The sequence below is a fragment of the Phaenicophaeus curvirostris genome, chromosome 3 (assembly GCF_032191515.1).
Source record: "Phaenicophaeus curvirostris isolate KB17595 chromosome 3, BPBGC_Pcur_1.0, whole genome shotgun sequence".
NCBI lineage: Eukaryota > Metazoa > Chordata > Aves > Cuculiformes > Cuculidae > Phaenicophaeus > Phaenicophaeus curvirostris.
In genome coordinates, this window is record NC_091394.1 from 9,037,568 (window position 1) to 9,052,898 (window position 15,331).

The window sequence follows — 15,331 nt, forward strand, 5'->3', positions numbered from 1 at the left end:
ACTACTGCACAATAGATAATCTAGTTTGCTTTGTTCTGGGAGGGGACACGGACTTGTGTGTGCATTGTACCATTTATTTTTTCTCCAAATGAACTCAGAAGCTTAGTGGCATTTGTTCTCTATCAGTGCCCATGAGAAGTTTTACTATGTAAGCCTCCTCAGCTTCTGAGCTTTGCCAAGTACAACTGACTATGAAAGAAAGTGGGACAGTCTGTCCTACTGATGAACCGTCTCTGGCATCAACACTTTAGTAAGTACAGTAAACAGTAGCACACAACTGTTTTATGAGGCATAATTACTGAAGCACAATAGGTTGTCCATATTGGATACATATGAGATGGGAAGCAATGAGAAGATCCCCAGGGATAGAATAAGAAATTAGAGCTCCCCTTTCTAAGAAAAACTTCAAAAGACTTCCATTTCTTTAAGGGATTGTTAGGATACAAAGAATAATTATGATTATGTAACCTGGTTTCATACAAAACAAAGTTTATAGGATTGGCCAGAATTTTGAAGTAGAACATATAAATTTTAGGGGAAAAAGTCCAGTATAAACTTTTCCATCATGGTGAGCTTTCCATGACCCTTTGACTGTTGTGCATTCCTTTTTCATAAATAGGTGATTGGGTTTGTGTGGTAAGGTTTTGGTAGCGGGGGAGAAACAGAGGTGGCTTCTGTGAGAAGCTGCTAGAAGTTTCCTCTATATCCAGTAGAGCCAGCCAGCTCCAAGAGGAGCTATACAAAGCTGAGCCAACCAGTGACAGTGCTAGTGCTTCTATGATAAAATAGTTACAAAAAAAACCTGCTGCACAACAGAAGCTGAAGAAAAGAGTGAGAAAATGCAAGACCAACAACTCTGAAGACACTCAAGTCAGTGGAGAAGGAGAGGGAGGAGGTGGTTCAGGCACCGGAGCAGAGACCTGTGGACCCATGGAAAGAGAAGCCGACACTGGAGCAGGTTTGCTGGCAGAACTTGTGGTGCCCTAGGGGACCCTTGTTGGAGCAGTCTTTTCCTAAATGATTGCAACCCATGGAAAGGACCCATGCTAGAGAAGTTCAGAGGGAATTGCAGCCAGTGGGAAAGACTCACATTAGAGAATTTTGGAAAAGACTGTCTCCAATGGGAGAGGCCTCGTGCTGAATCAGGGGAAGAGTGTAAGGAGGAGGAAGGAGTGGCAGATAGAATGTGTGATGAACTGACCACATCCCCCATGCCCCATACCCCTGCTCTGCTTCCAGGGAGGAGGCAGAGAACTCAGGAGTAAAATTGAGCCCAGTAGGATGGGATAGATGTGGAGAAGGTTTTTTTAAGATTTGATATTTCTCATTATCCTACTCTTACTCTGATTTTGTTTGGTATTAAATTAAAATAATTTCCCGAACTGAGTCAGTTTTGTCCTTGAAAGTAATTGTTGAGTGATCTCCCTCTCCTTATTGGAAGATCCAGTCAGAGAGACTATCCATGTCCCATGAGCTTTTTGTTATATTTTCTCTCCCTTGTCCAGCTGAGGGCTCTCCCTCTCTCTTCACCCTCTCTCTCCCTCTCCCTCATCCTCTCCTTCCCTCTTTCCAACTCCTATCCACAGTCATCATGTCAAATTTGGATGTAGAACAATTTATTAATGCTGTCTTTTCCTCCTCTGGACTCAAGAACTGCAGGGAAACTAATCATCCTGCATAGGATGATAAAAGAATCCTTTCCTAAGGTAAGAAGGCTAGACCATTTAGGACTGCTTTGGGCATTTGGCTTTTTGCAGAGTTATAAAAGTGACAGTATCCTCCTTAGTGAGCTTTCACTTGTATAGGAAGTAGAACTTGTATTAGATTAGATTCAATGAGCCACACCACCACTCTTTTTGCTAAACTTAGACAACTGTTTCTTCTAAGTTTTACAGATAGAAGAGACATTTCCTCGTACATGAGTAGAACTGTGCAGAGACTAATGTTTGGCTTCAGAGATCTGTATTTGCCTGCAAGGACACTGAAATCTTTAAATTTGTTGTTGTCCAAAGATTGTCTCTGAGCAAATAATTTTTTTGGGGAAAAAAAGCTTGAATTACAGTTTGCCAGAACTTCAGAAACAAAACCTGGATGTGTGATCCTTATGTCAGAAGAATGTTTCCAAGGAAAGACATAATAAGTTCACCAGTCATGTAAATAATTTTGGGGTTTGCATCAGAGATTTGAGTAGTTTACACCAGTTTTGAAGAAAAGACTTCAAATGAAAAAAGAATGTAATTAAATAAGTGTATCTGAAATTGAAGGATAAACTGAAAACAAAAGAAAATCTGACACTTCAAATGGAATGTTAGAGGCCAAATATTTTGATTTGGACACTTGAAACTTTCACGAATTTGCATGCAATAAAAATCCTCCTTGGGATATTCAGCAGTGCTAATGATAATTGACTACTCACTCGGAAAGACTTTTGGTATAGGCTGATATAGTACAAATGTCTTAACTGTGACGGAAATCCTCAGTCAGTTAAAGGAAGTTAGAGGGAATAAACCAGTATTAGATGTCTTCATGGTATACAATGCATAAAGTTCCTGATAACACACTCAGACCTTTCATTTTTCCCCATATCGTGGTTCAGAGGAGCATTATATTCTTTCTCTTGGTGAAACAAATGATTTTTTTATATTCTTATTTATTAATAGTCATTCCCATGTTGTTTACTTTTGTAGCACCTGCGGGGCTCACATGTTAAAGTTATGCACTACCTTTAGCAGCAGGTATGCCCTGCCTGTGTTGTTTTGCTGGAGTAGCTGTGTAATCCCTCTTCCCTTGCAGTCCTTGTTGATGCTCTGTCAGGCAATGCCAAGGGAAGATTGGCAACAGACCAGAGGCCCAGGAAACAGCAATGAGTTGCAAGTTGGATTCGGCAGGCAGTTCCCCCTGTTACCTCAACCAGAACTTTACAATTTCCTATTGAGGAGTCTTTTCAGGGTGTATTGACAGGAGCGGCAGACAGGGTAATGAAAGACAAATTCCATAACGCAAAAGGCAGAGACGCTGACAATGAGATCAGAGAGCTGACCTCTGACCCAAGTCAGCATTTTCTTTTCTCTCCCTCTCCTTCCCTCTTTCTTTCTCAGTTTACTGTTTCAGGTCTGCTTATTATATGGAGCAGTTTCAATTGTGACCCTGAGCCCATTATTACTTTGGCTTTTCCCCTCCCCTCAAACAATTGTTTGGAAAATGGCCCCAACAATGTGGAAAAGATGCTGATAAGTATAGAAAAGAGAGGTTAATGAGAAAAGCTCAGGGCTGTTTGCAGTATATATCAAGAGAATGAAAGGAAGAGTCACATTTTCAGTACTGGTGATAACAAGAAAGATTAATGCAAGCCTTTTCTGTGCATTTGTAGAAGCGTGTGTGTGGTGTGAGTGTGTGATGAAGTCCTTCTGTCAGTCACTTTCACCAGGAGGTTAAGACAAGCAGTGTCATTTCATTTCCCATAGATTTAAGGCTTCAAATTTTCATATCAAAATATGAAGAATGTTGTCATTTTTCAAGCATTACTTCTTTTTTTAGTGTTTTCCTGCAGATGCACGTGCATTGGTTAAAACAATTAATGGTGTGTATTATTATTGATTTAGCTCGTGAAAGTGGGAAAATATACTGATTTACCCTAAGGGTGGCAAGAGTAGCACTCTACTGGACACTTGACATCTCACTTCTGAGGTATGTAGCTTCTTCAGTCCTGTTTTCTTGTAGGGGATGCAGTCTTAATCACCAGTCATGTTATGATATTGATGCACTTAAAGCATGTAGATGTTTCCCCACATTAAAGTATTCTTCTTGCAAAAAAGGGTTTGAATAGTGAGTAGTTGAAATAGGGAAGCCTCACAGCACAGTTATGCAAACCATAAAGATGTCTTTCGAGTCTTTTCCTTCATTTGTCACCTTCAGAAGGTTTTCTTACTTCCAAGATTCTCTTCACCCTCTATTTGGGATGTCTCTATTTTACTGTGTCAATGTCACTGATATTCAGCTAGTTCCATCTTTGCTCAATAAATTTAAACTTCTGCAAATAGTGAGGAGGTCTTTTACAGGTGAAGGATACAACCAGTGCCTTCTAAATGAAAATCTGTAGTTGGGAAACTGATATAGGCAAAATTTAGAATCCTTATTTGAAGAATGCTTTGAAGACCATATCAACGAAAGACATTAAAAATGAAAAGAATCATTTTTGCTTGTGGATGAAGAAGGCTCATCTTAGAAAGAAAAAAAATACACTATTAGATAGATTTATTATCCAGGAATGCAGTGTTTTAGTATCCACAAAGTACAAGGTACTTGAAACCAGACAGGAAGTGATGGAGAACAAAAAAAATCCTGTGGAGAAATGCTGAGGATTTTCAACTTGTCCACTTCCATTTTTAATTTACAAGATCAGCACTCTGCAGGACTTTGAGTGATAAAGCCAGCCAAGAAGAAGAAGCTGACCAGCTTGGCTTAACCAAGGGCAAGTCCTGCCTGACCAATCTAGTGGATTTCTGTGATGGGATAACCACATCAGTAGAGGTGGGAAAAGCAACAGGCGTGATCTATCTGGACTTCTGTAAAGCCTGTGGCCCAGTCCCCCACAACATCCTTCTGTCTAAATTGGAGAGATATGGATTTGATGGGTAGACTGTTTAGTCGATAAGGAATTGGTTGGATGGTCATATTCAGAGAGTAGTGGTCAATAGCTCAAAGTCCAGATGGAGATCCATGACAAGTGGTGTCGCTCAGGGGTCTGTACTGTTTAATGTCTTCATCAACGATACTGACAGTGAGATCAAGTGCACCCTCAGCAAGTTTGTGGATGACACCAAGTTGAGTGGTGCAGTTGCCACACCAGACGGACAAGATGTCATCCAGAAGGACCTAGACAAGCTGGAGGAGTGGTCTGTATGAACCTCATGAGGTGCAACAAAACCAAGTGCAAGGTCCTACACTTGAGCTGGGGCAATCCACAGTTTCAATACAGGATGGGGGATGACATGATTGAAAGCAGCACTGCAGAGAAGGTCTTGGGGCTGCTGATTGATAAGAAGCTTGACATAAGCCAGCAATGTGTACTTGCAGCCCATAAAGCCAACCGTATCCTGGGCTGCATCAAAGGAATCATGGCCAGCATGTTGAGGGAGGTGATTCTGCCCCTCTACTCCACTCTTGTGAGACCTCACCTGGAGTACTGTGTCCAGTTCTGGAATCCCCAACATAAGCAGCATATGGAACTGTTGGAACGGGTCCAGAGGAGGGCTACAAAGATGATCGAAGGGCTGGAGCAGCTCTGCTATGAGGACAGGCTGAGTGAGTTGTGGTTGTTCAGCCTGGAGAAGAGAAGGCTCCAAGAAGATTTTATAGTGACCTTTAGTACCTGAAGGGGGCCTACAGGAAAGCTGGTGTGTGACTTTTTGAAAGGTGGGAATGGCTATAAATTAGAGGGAGGACAATTTAGATTAGACATTAGGAAGGAATTCTTCATGATGGGTGTAGTTATACACCTGAATGGGTTGCCCAAGGAAGTTGTGGATGCCCCCTCCCTGGAAGTGTTCAGAGTTGGGTTGGATGGGGCCTTGAGCAGCCTGGCTAGTGGGAGGTGTCCCTGCTCATGGCAGGTGGGTTGGAACCAGATGATCTTTAAGGTCCTTTTCTACCCAAAGCATTCTGTGATTCTATGAAGATTTTGTTCTTTATAAAACTTTAGTATACCGCATTATTAGAGACTAAAAAGAAGAAGTTTTAAGAATCATCCAAATCTGGCCTTTCTCTGTCTATTCCTCTGGATTGTTTTGTTACTAGAAATAACTTGGATATGGAAAACAGTCCATCTTAAAGCAACATATCTCTTTGGGAGTAATTTTGTTCTCCAGCCAATAGGCATTTTTGTTTCTCTTACAGGATGCTTATCAGGTTCAAGCATGTTTTGCCTCTTTTGCAAAGGACCACAAATGAAATCAAATATCACAAAGTACCTAGGGATTATCTATGACTCATACTGAACCTTATTATAGGTACTCTTTCTTACACCAGCCTCTCCCATGTGAAAGTAGCCCTATTAGTATTCTCCACTAATGCTTTAAAGCAGGCCATTGTATAAGGGAATAAAGATGGAACCTCTAAATTATTAATAATCAAAAAACCTCTCCTATATCATATCAATTCAGAAAAAAAAAAGCAATTTGCTACGGTGGAATAGGCATTAATTGAAAGGTTGACCTTCATTCAGCACAGCTTAGACGAGATCAGCAGAGTGGAGGCACTGGCAGACTGCATTTCTCCAGAGGGCTTCCAGCTTCTTGTTGTGATGCTTTAGATGAGGCTTTGTATTCTGCCTTACTTCAGGGACTTGTTAAACTGCCGAAATTTGTGAAGTAAGGAAAAGAGCGATATTTGTACACAGGCTTCTGGCATACTTCAAAATATGGGGCCAGCAGGGTCAAACCTTTCAGCATCGACCTGTGAGCTTGCCTGCCTCACATTCCCAAAGCCTGGTGAGCCACATGTAGGTAGCAGTATACTTCTGCTCAAGACACTATGGCACCTAAATTTGAATTTTCTATTGATTTGGTTTCAATAAATTGAGTAGATAAAGATACTGACCAGTGTTTATTTTGCAGGTGCTGGTAATCACCAATGGACTGTGAAAACAGGCAAAGTCATACTTCCGTTAACATTTTTTTCTTGGGAGAGTAATATTCCAAATTTGGCTTCTGGACGTGGAATAATTTCTTTTCCTAAGAAGAAAGAAAATATGTGTGTGTTTTTATCATTATTTAAGTAAGCTGAAAATAGAAATTAAATGAAAGGTTTTGTTGAAACTCTTTGGAAACGATGAAGTGTATGCTCATAACTTGGAGCATATTTCTGTGTGTCATCTCTAAAGTCAATAAGTTTTTCAGTCCATGTTTTATAATTAACCAGTAGTTGCTTCACTTTGATGAAGTCTTATGATATCATATCTAAAGAGTCACTTTCAGAATCTACTCCTCTCAAGAAAAGAGATTCCCCAGCTAATGTCAAGTGAGGGAATGGCAGAGCTCCAGCTGAATGATGGAACTGCTCCTGCTGATATGCCATATTAAGATAAGACTAAATATAAGGTCCTCAACATCACTCTTCCATTTACAGATTGTGGTTTTCAAAGTTAAAACAAGGAAGAATGAGCATGTGATGTTCAATATGGCAGACGGTGTTCAAATAGCCTAGCAAAAGAAAACCAGTTGTGTCGCACAAACACTGTCAAAAGAGTTAAGATACTTGCCTCTTTTTTCTCTGGCCATACATTTTTTTTGGAAAAAAAACCTGAAAAAAAAAAACCCCAACCAAAAAACCCTTCCGTAAGGTGATTACAAAACCATCCAGATCAAACATTTTTATTTCAATATGCATGCAAATGGAAAAAAATAACTGTATTATTGGCTGTTTGAAAACAGATTTACTGCCTCTGAATAGAATTCTGGAAATCAAGATTATAGCATTTACAAAATGTCAGATAATGTCCATTGCATATTAATTAGAAAAAGGGTTCATGAAAATATTCTTCACATTACTGTCAAGATCACAGAATTATGTGATCGGTTAATTTCTTTGATATGTTGTCATAACTAGTTCATATTATGACATCATAATACAAGTGTGATAGGAAGTCAATTTTCAACGTTGAAGGAAAATTACATGATTAATAAACTAGAACTCTGGGGAAATGGAACAGTTAGGTTTCTGTGCTATTTCTGGGAGTGTGATAGTAAGCGGTGGATACTTTTTGGAACACCTTTTTATAGACTTTTCATTACTTGCAGACTTGTTTTCTGGTTTTATTTTCTAGAAACTAAGTGCTTTTTAAAGACAAATAAAACTACTGCTTATTTCTCACATTTGCTGGAAAAGTGAAAGTGAGTGAAAAGCGTAGATAAAGCACCGCATGTTTTAAATTTCTCTGCACTCAGTAAAATTCAGAGTCTCTTTAGAAATACAATTTACAGAACAATTAATTTATATTTTTAGTGTTCTTTTGTAGTACCAAATTAGAATAGAGTGGAGATGAGATTAGACAGTTCACATAATGAAACAGTATAGCAGAACAGAGAAATATGTTAAGTTGGTTCTGCTGTGACCAGCCTCACAATGGAGAAAGTAATCAGACTCCTGTGTTACTCCACTGGGGGAAACACAACCAAATACAACTCTGTGCAGGTATAGTGGGGAGTGTAATTTGCTATAGTTCTTTTAAAGGCAAAGCACACTCCTGTTTACTCTTTGGGATATTAAGTAGACAAAAGCAAGCTAGAAACCTCCTACTCCTCCTTACCCCAACACTTTTCTTTCCTCACTAAATGATATTGTTCTAACAAAGTCCTTTATCAGTTTTTGCTCTAATACTCTATAGGGGAGTCACACGATCATTCTTGCATTCCACCTAGCAATGTTTCTACAAAAGGGAAACTCAGAATCCTTAATCCTATTACTTCTATATAGATTGTGAAAAGGCCTAAATATTATCTGTATAGCACTCAGAGAAGGATGAAATAGGACCAGCTGAGGCTTGTTCCTTGTACTTTCACTTGTGTTACACTGTGCAGGGAAGATAACATCACTTGAGGTGACTGGATGCATATAACATAGCTTCCCCACTCCAGTAATATATTGGCAAGCGGGGGAAGGTATCAAGGAAAAGTCACCCAGAAAGTGTAGGAGTTTTACAGATATCCTAAATAGTCAAAATGTGTAACACAGTTTGGACTACAACTTCTCTTACATTGCTTGTCTGTTTGTTTACTCCCTTACTCAGATTCAGTCTCTGACAATTTCCTCAGCTCACATCCGTATTTCCTCTTTTCTTACTTTTTTCTGTCTGTCTAAACCTGTTCCATTCGAGTTGTTCCCTTTTAATTATACCTATTCCTTCCACCAAAAATATTAGCTAGCTGACATGAGTCACCATCTTATTGATCATTTTACTTTGTATTTTTTTATCCTTCTTCATCTGTCTTTGTATAGCTTGCAAGCTTTTGAAAAGAGACTGCTTTCCACCCTGAACATAATGGATAGTTCACTTTATAACACAGAGGGTGCCTTAGTTCTTGTTGGCTTATACTCAGTATAGAAATAAATGTGTACTTCATTGCCATTCTAAACAAAATTACAAATGTGTGTGTTCCTTTTACAACAACATAAATTAATTTGACTGGATCTACATCTTTAGGAAATTTTATTAGTTTCCCAAATCTGTAAGCTAATACAAGATTAATTCATGTTTCCATCATTTAGTGTCTTTCTGTGTGTTTCAGCTATTTCTCCATTGGTTTCTGCAGCTTTCTTTTCTTTATTCTTTTCTCATCCTTCTCTACTGAATCCTTTCTCTGGCTTTGTCTACTGTCTGTAATGGTGACACTTCATGAACAGGAAGAGAGCATTTCTGAAACTAACTTACTTTCTGGTTTTCCCTATATTCTATCTTGCATCACTGCTCAGTGTTAAGCAAGTTGTTATATCTCATGAATGATGAAAATTGTTATTATATCTACATTTTTAATAAAAAACCATTTAATTTATACTGCACGCTAGACAATTTTTTTTTTATTTCATCTTGTTATTTCCAAATACTCATAAGTTTCTGGAAGGTTCTAGTGGCCTTCAAAGCTTCTCTTCCAGTGCTTTTCTTCCAGTAAATAAGGTGGAAAAACTTTTGCTTTTTGAGTAAAATTAGTTGAGCAATCCTTTGGGTATTGTTTCTAAAACACCTTCTCCTCTCTACTTTCTAGCTAAAATTTTTTTACACAATCATATCACAAACACTCTGTCACTTAGGAAAATAATTGCTGTATTTTGCCAGTGATATTTAGTCAGTTGATCATGGTTCTTAAATTACATGTGAGAGAAAGAAATTAAACGCAACCTAACTGTCTCTGTACTCTTTTAACACTAAGAAGATTTTTTCTGTTGTCTATGTTCTTTGCTGTCCTCTGCCTTGGCTAGCCCATCAGGATAGTTGGAGTTGTTCCTAAAAAATCTGCTCACATAAAGCATGGTCCACAAAGCCATACCAAAGAGTCACCAGGAAGCCTTGTTAGCAGATCTGTGAAATAATTATTCATGGTGTCTTTACGGTAATACATATCTTATTATAGTGATAAATTCCAGTGTCAATTAAAATTTTGTCTTGGCAATAAGCATTTAGGATTAGTAAGGAGTAATAAGATAAGTGCTCTTAGATTAAAAAAAAAAAAAAATAAAATAATAATTTCTCCCACAGCGAACTGTTTCTTTCACTCCTTTTTGCGTGTCTGCAATCCAGAAATGAAAGTGCACATATTCCCTTTGGGAAATTGCAAAGACATTCTTCTTAACACTCTATGCAAATATAGCTTAAAAGGGCCTGATAATATGAACAAAGCTTGCACAGATGCGAACATACTCACCGGTAATTTAACAGGACTATTCATGTGCGCAACTGTTTTTTCTCATGAACAAGACTTGCACAGTGAGTCTTAAAGTCTTAAAGCATGTTTAATCAAATAAGTTAATGATTTCTCTTCAACATATCAGGACAATCGAGAATGAGTTCTATCGGGGAACAAAAGCTTCTGTGCTGTTTCATATGAGGTGCCACTGGGAGGGTGGAGATGGAGGATCCTAGCAGGCTGCGCAGATCACTACACCATCCTTTCAGAAGCTCTGCTGCCAACAGATACAGGAATAAAGAGCCCCCTTCTATTACTGCACCTCCTCACTACTCCTTACACTTAGTGCAGTAGCATGCTCAGGTGGGCTCAGGTAATGTTTGTTTTATCTAGCATTATTTATTTTAATCTGCAACAGCCCAGCTACAAACCTAAGTGTCTGTCTTCAGCTCTGTAGTTCTGCCTTACTGCTTTTTTCAGGAGACCTCCTCAAAACTACCTTCAGACACTCAAGCTGCCAATTTTAGAAGAGTATTCTCTGTGTGGTTTTCTGGATAAAGGTGGTCTCCTTCAGAGTGTGCATAGTTTAAAGCCTGCAGGCTTCTACTGACACATTTGATGCTATCCTCACTTCTTTGGCCATACAGCTACCTGTATTTGCAAACAAAATATCCAGTGCCTTTTCTCTGGTCCAGGATGTGGGTGGCATACCATTCATTTGCATGACTAAACACTCTTTTCACTCTAAAGCATGTGGCCTCATATATACTGCTTACTGTCCCTGGTTTGCCCCAGAAGTAAGTTCCAAATTTATCTGAGAGGATTCCGTTTGCATAAACTGTGCAACTGTGCCAGAACAGGCCTTACGAGGAGCGGCTGAGAGACCTGGGGGTGTTCAGCCTGGAGAAGAGGAGGCTGAGGGGAGACCTCATTGCTCTCTACAACTACCTGAAAGGAGGTTGTGGAGAGGAGGGAGCTGGCCTCTTCTCCCAAGTGACAGGGGACAGGACAAGAGGGAATGGCCTCAAGCTCTGCAAGGAGAGGTTCAGGCTGAACATTGGGAAAAAATTTTTCACAGAAAGGGTCATTGGGCACTGGAACAGGCTGCCCAGGGAGGTGGTTGAGTCACCTTCCCTGGAGGTGTTTAAGGCAAGGGTGGATGAGGTGCTGAGGGACATGGTTTAGTGTTTGATAGGAATGGTTGGACTCGATGATCCGTTGGGTCTTTTCCAACCTGGTGATTCTATGATTCTATGATAACTGTGTCAGGCAGGCTGCAGCAAAATTTTATGGACTGTTGCTTATCCAAGGTTAACTGCAAAGCATTTTACTTTCAGCTAATCCTCTCTCAACAAGACCGTTCTCCCAATATGTAGGGGGACCTAAGACTATACGAGGCTGTGTTTCTGTGGTGTCATTTTCCATCTTGTGTAAAAACATCATACAGTTTGAGGTGAATAGTATTAGTGTGGTTTGTATGTCAGAACTCATTTCACCCAGCTAGTCTTGTGTTGTTGGTTAAATTTGATAGTTGTTTTTAAACTGTATTTTGGCAGTTGTATTGGCAGTATTGTGAATATCTCTGCTGATGTTAGTAAGGCTGCTCATTTTCTTAGATACTCCCTGATAAACCAGAGGAGGTAGGCATGTTCCATTTATGTTGAAGCCACATTTTGAAACCCTTATTTTATGTTGGTATGTTATTATACAGCTGATTGTTAGTCTTCAGCCTACTGGTAACTGACAAACCTTGGGGGTACTGCCCAGTGTAAAAACAAAACAAAACAAAAAATAAAGAAATTAAAAGATTAGTATTGCAGCTTTAAACCCTCTCCAGGGTTCTTTTCCTAATGAACCACTCTTAGGCTGGTTTGAGCTGAAGCTTAAGAAGGAAGACCCTAAGTTACTCTTTTCAATCAGCATCTCCTTTTGGTCCTCACTTTCCCTCATTCCTCTTTCTCTGCCTTTCATAGTTTCAAGAGGCATGATCTGCACTTAACCTGTGGTTCTTCCCTACCCAATATGCTTTATAAATCTTTGAGTCTCTCATACTGTGTTCCCTACTGTATAGAATAAAGTGGAAATTGACTTCTGCAGGGGCTATTACCCAGATTTATTGATCTGAAAGGATAACATTTTCTTAGGCAAAACTGAAGCTAAACATGAAGAAAAGAGATTAAATGTATTTGGTCCTGTGAGCTTTTTATTGCCAAAGTGCCAGGACCTTATTTCTGTTTTGGAATAATCTATTCTCTTTCTTTTCTCTTTTTTTTTCTTTGAGCTCACTGAAAATGTCTGTATTTGTTTCCATGTTGTAGTTCAAAGCCTCTCTTTTTAAATTTTAGTAAGGACACTTCTCTGCAGGCTTTCCCTTAGGCCTGAAGTGGGTTTGCTGTTTCTGAAATTTCTGCAGCAGTTCTTTTTAATATCATGCCAGCTTGGAATTGAATTGCTTTTTCACCTCTGGCATCTGTGACATGAAAAATATACATTTCTGTTTTCTGAAAATAAGAGACAGTTAATATTTTGACATGTAATGAGTCTAGACCTACCAGTTAGGCAGACTCAAATCTTTACAATAGTGGTTTTTCAACATTTCTTTTTAAAAACTACTTTTGCTGTTTCCAACTGATGTAACTAAATAGCCTTTAGAAACCTGATTTTCCAAATTTTGTGGGTTTTTTCAGTTATAGGGCACATATCTTTCAGAGAGGTTAGGATTTGCATAAAATGACTAAAATAGATTTGTGTATACAGCATCCCATTTGTGAAATGTTTGATAATGGTTAAACCTCAACACGTGACTTGTCTTTGAAATATCTAAACTAAATCTGAATTTCAGTGTATTACTAAATGTAAGCAATGCTGTAATATCAAAAAAGACCATATGTAAATGATTGCCGGGGCACAGGTAATCAAACCCTTTATGTTTTGATAAACAGACTGTCAAACTATCTTTTGAAACTTCTCAGAGAAACCATATTGATCCTATTTACAGTCAGCTAGAGCTTGAATGTGTTAATATCAGTTGTCCAGAAACTTCCTTGCCTTTTCCATGATTTATTGAGATTTGTAAGTGCCATTTTTCTATATGCTCCTCTGATTTGTGCTCATCAGCCCTTGCTACCAGTTTTCTAATAGAAATATCTTCTCCTTTGCCTTTTAAGACACATGGAAGTATCTTTTCTCAAATTCAGCTCATTTGTGGTATATGTAAGATTTGGCTTCTAGGCCAGAAATCAGCAGCTTGGGTGGAGTCCAGAATACCTTCGACATTGAAAGGTCTTTGTATAGGGGTCCATCTCTATGGATATGATGAGATTCAACACATAGAAGAACTAATGTGTCCATGCTGTGCCACACTGAGTTACTTACTTTGAGATGCTCCACTTGCAAATTTATTTCATTTAATTTAGCTGGTTTCACTTATAAATCTACAGTGACATAAAATCTTTATTACTACAAATCAAATTATTCCAATCTTAGGAATGAAATATTGTCATGACTTTCAAAATGTAGGTGAAATTCTGTTTTGTGGAAAATGTTTTTTAATTTTAATACACACTGGTTAGAGTAATGAATGAGCGGTGAGAGGATTCCATGATTCATAAAACTAATCCATCTTTTTGTTAAATTAATTGTTTACAGAAGCAGAGCCACTGTATTTTGCCTTCCAGCCACACATATGGAGATAGACTGATTTTTTTAGCAAACTCATTTCCTGCAAACTCCTTCTCCTTACAGGTTCAGTACAGGTTGGTACCTCTTCCTTTAGTGTTAGTGCTGATGGTTTTGAAGCTGCAATTTTGCTAGATTTTTTTGGTTTTAACAACATGGGCTTTAATCCCCACTATAGGCATTGTGACTCTTTGAGATACATATGTCATCAAGGATCTTATTCTTCAAGTTAGTTTTCCATTTAAATTTTGAATTCTCACTTCAGCTCTGTTACTCTTTCAAATGAATTGCTTTTTTACCTCTTTCCTAATTCAGTATCATACATAAACCCAGGTAATGGTCAAGGAAGATTTTTCAAGCTGTTCCTCACAGAAAAGAGAAAGAAAATGTCTGGTCCTTCAGTCCTCGAGGAAGATTACTATACAATTGCTTAGCATCTACAATCACAATTACAAGGTGGATATTTCCTTCTGTCACGTCTGTTTGTTCTTAAAGACCAAAGTACATAAGAAATGCTATATTGGGTCCAATCAATGGACATTTTTGGAAGGATACTTTCTCCATTCTCCTGACAAGCTCTCCCCTGCTACTCTCACTTTGGAGTACTGCCTTCTGGAATAGCTTGGCAGTACTACTTCTCATTCTAAGGCAAACTGGTCCTTTTAGTGTTTTGTCAACCTTCAGAGATTAAAACCTTTATTTTTTTTTCATGTCAGGAATGACTGATTCTTTTTTATCCCCGTTGCTCTCTTCACTCAGATGCATATATGTCCCATCTCTGTCCAAGGCATTCTTGCTTCTCCAAGGTACGTACTAGTCACTTCAAACTTGTGCAAATGGATGTTAAGCTGTCTTGCTCATGCTCCTGAGTAAAGCTCTTTCACACTATCTTGGAAGCTCTTATCCAAGGTAGAAATCAAAGTCTACGGGCTCAAATCTGAATACTCAGACTGTCTGTGTAAACATTCAGGTTGTCTTTGTAAGCTTTATTTCAAAGTCTTCTCTATTTTCTAGGATGAAATCTTTTAAATATATTCATTTGCACAGACAGTGTAAAATACTAAGGCCGTATAACATGGGCTTCATTACAGATGGTCTGACTATTACTTTCCTCAAACCCAGCTATAAAGATCTCTCAATGAAAAGGTAATTGTAGGTGTTGCAAAGCTTCAGAAAAAAAAAAAAAAGCATCAATTCATATTCTGTAGCATCCATGTACTGATTCACACTTTGACACTTTCCCCTGTATTTCTCAA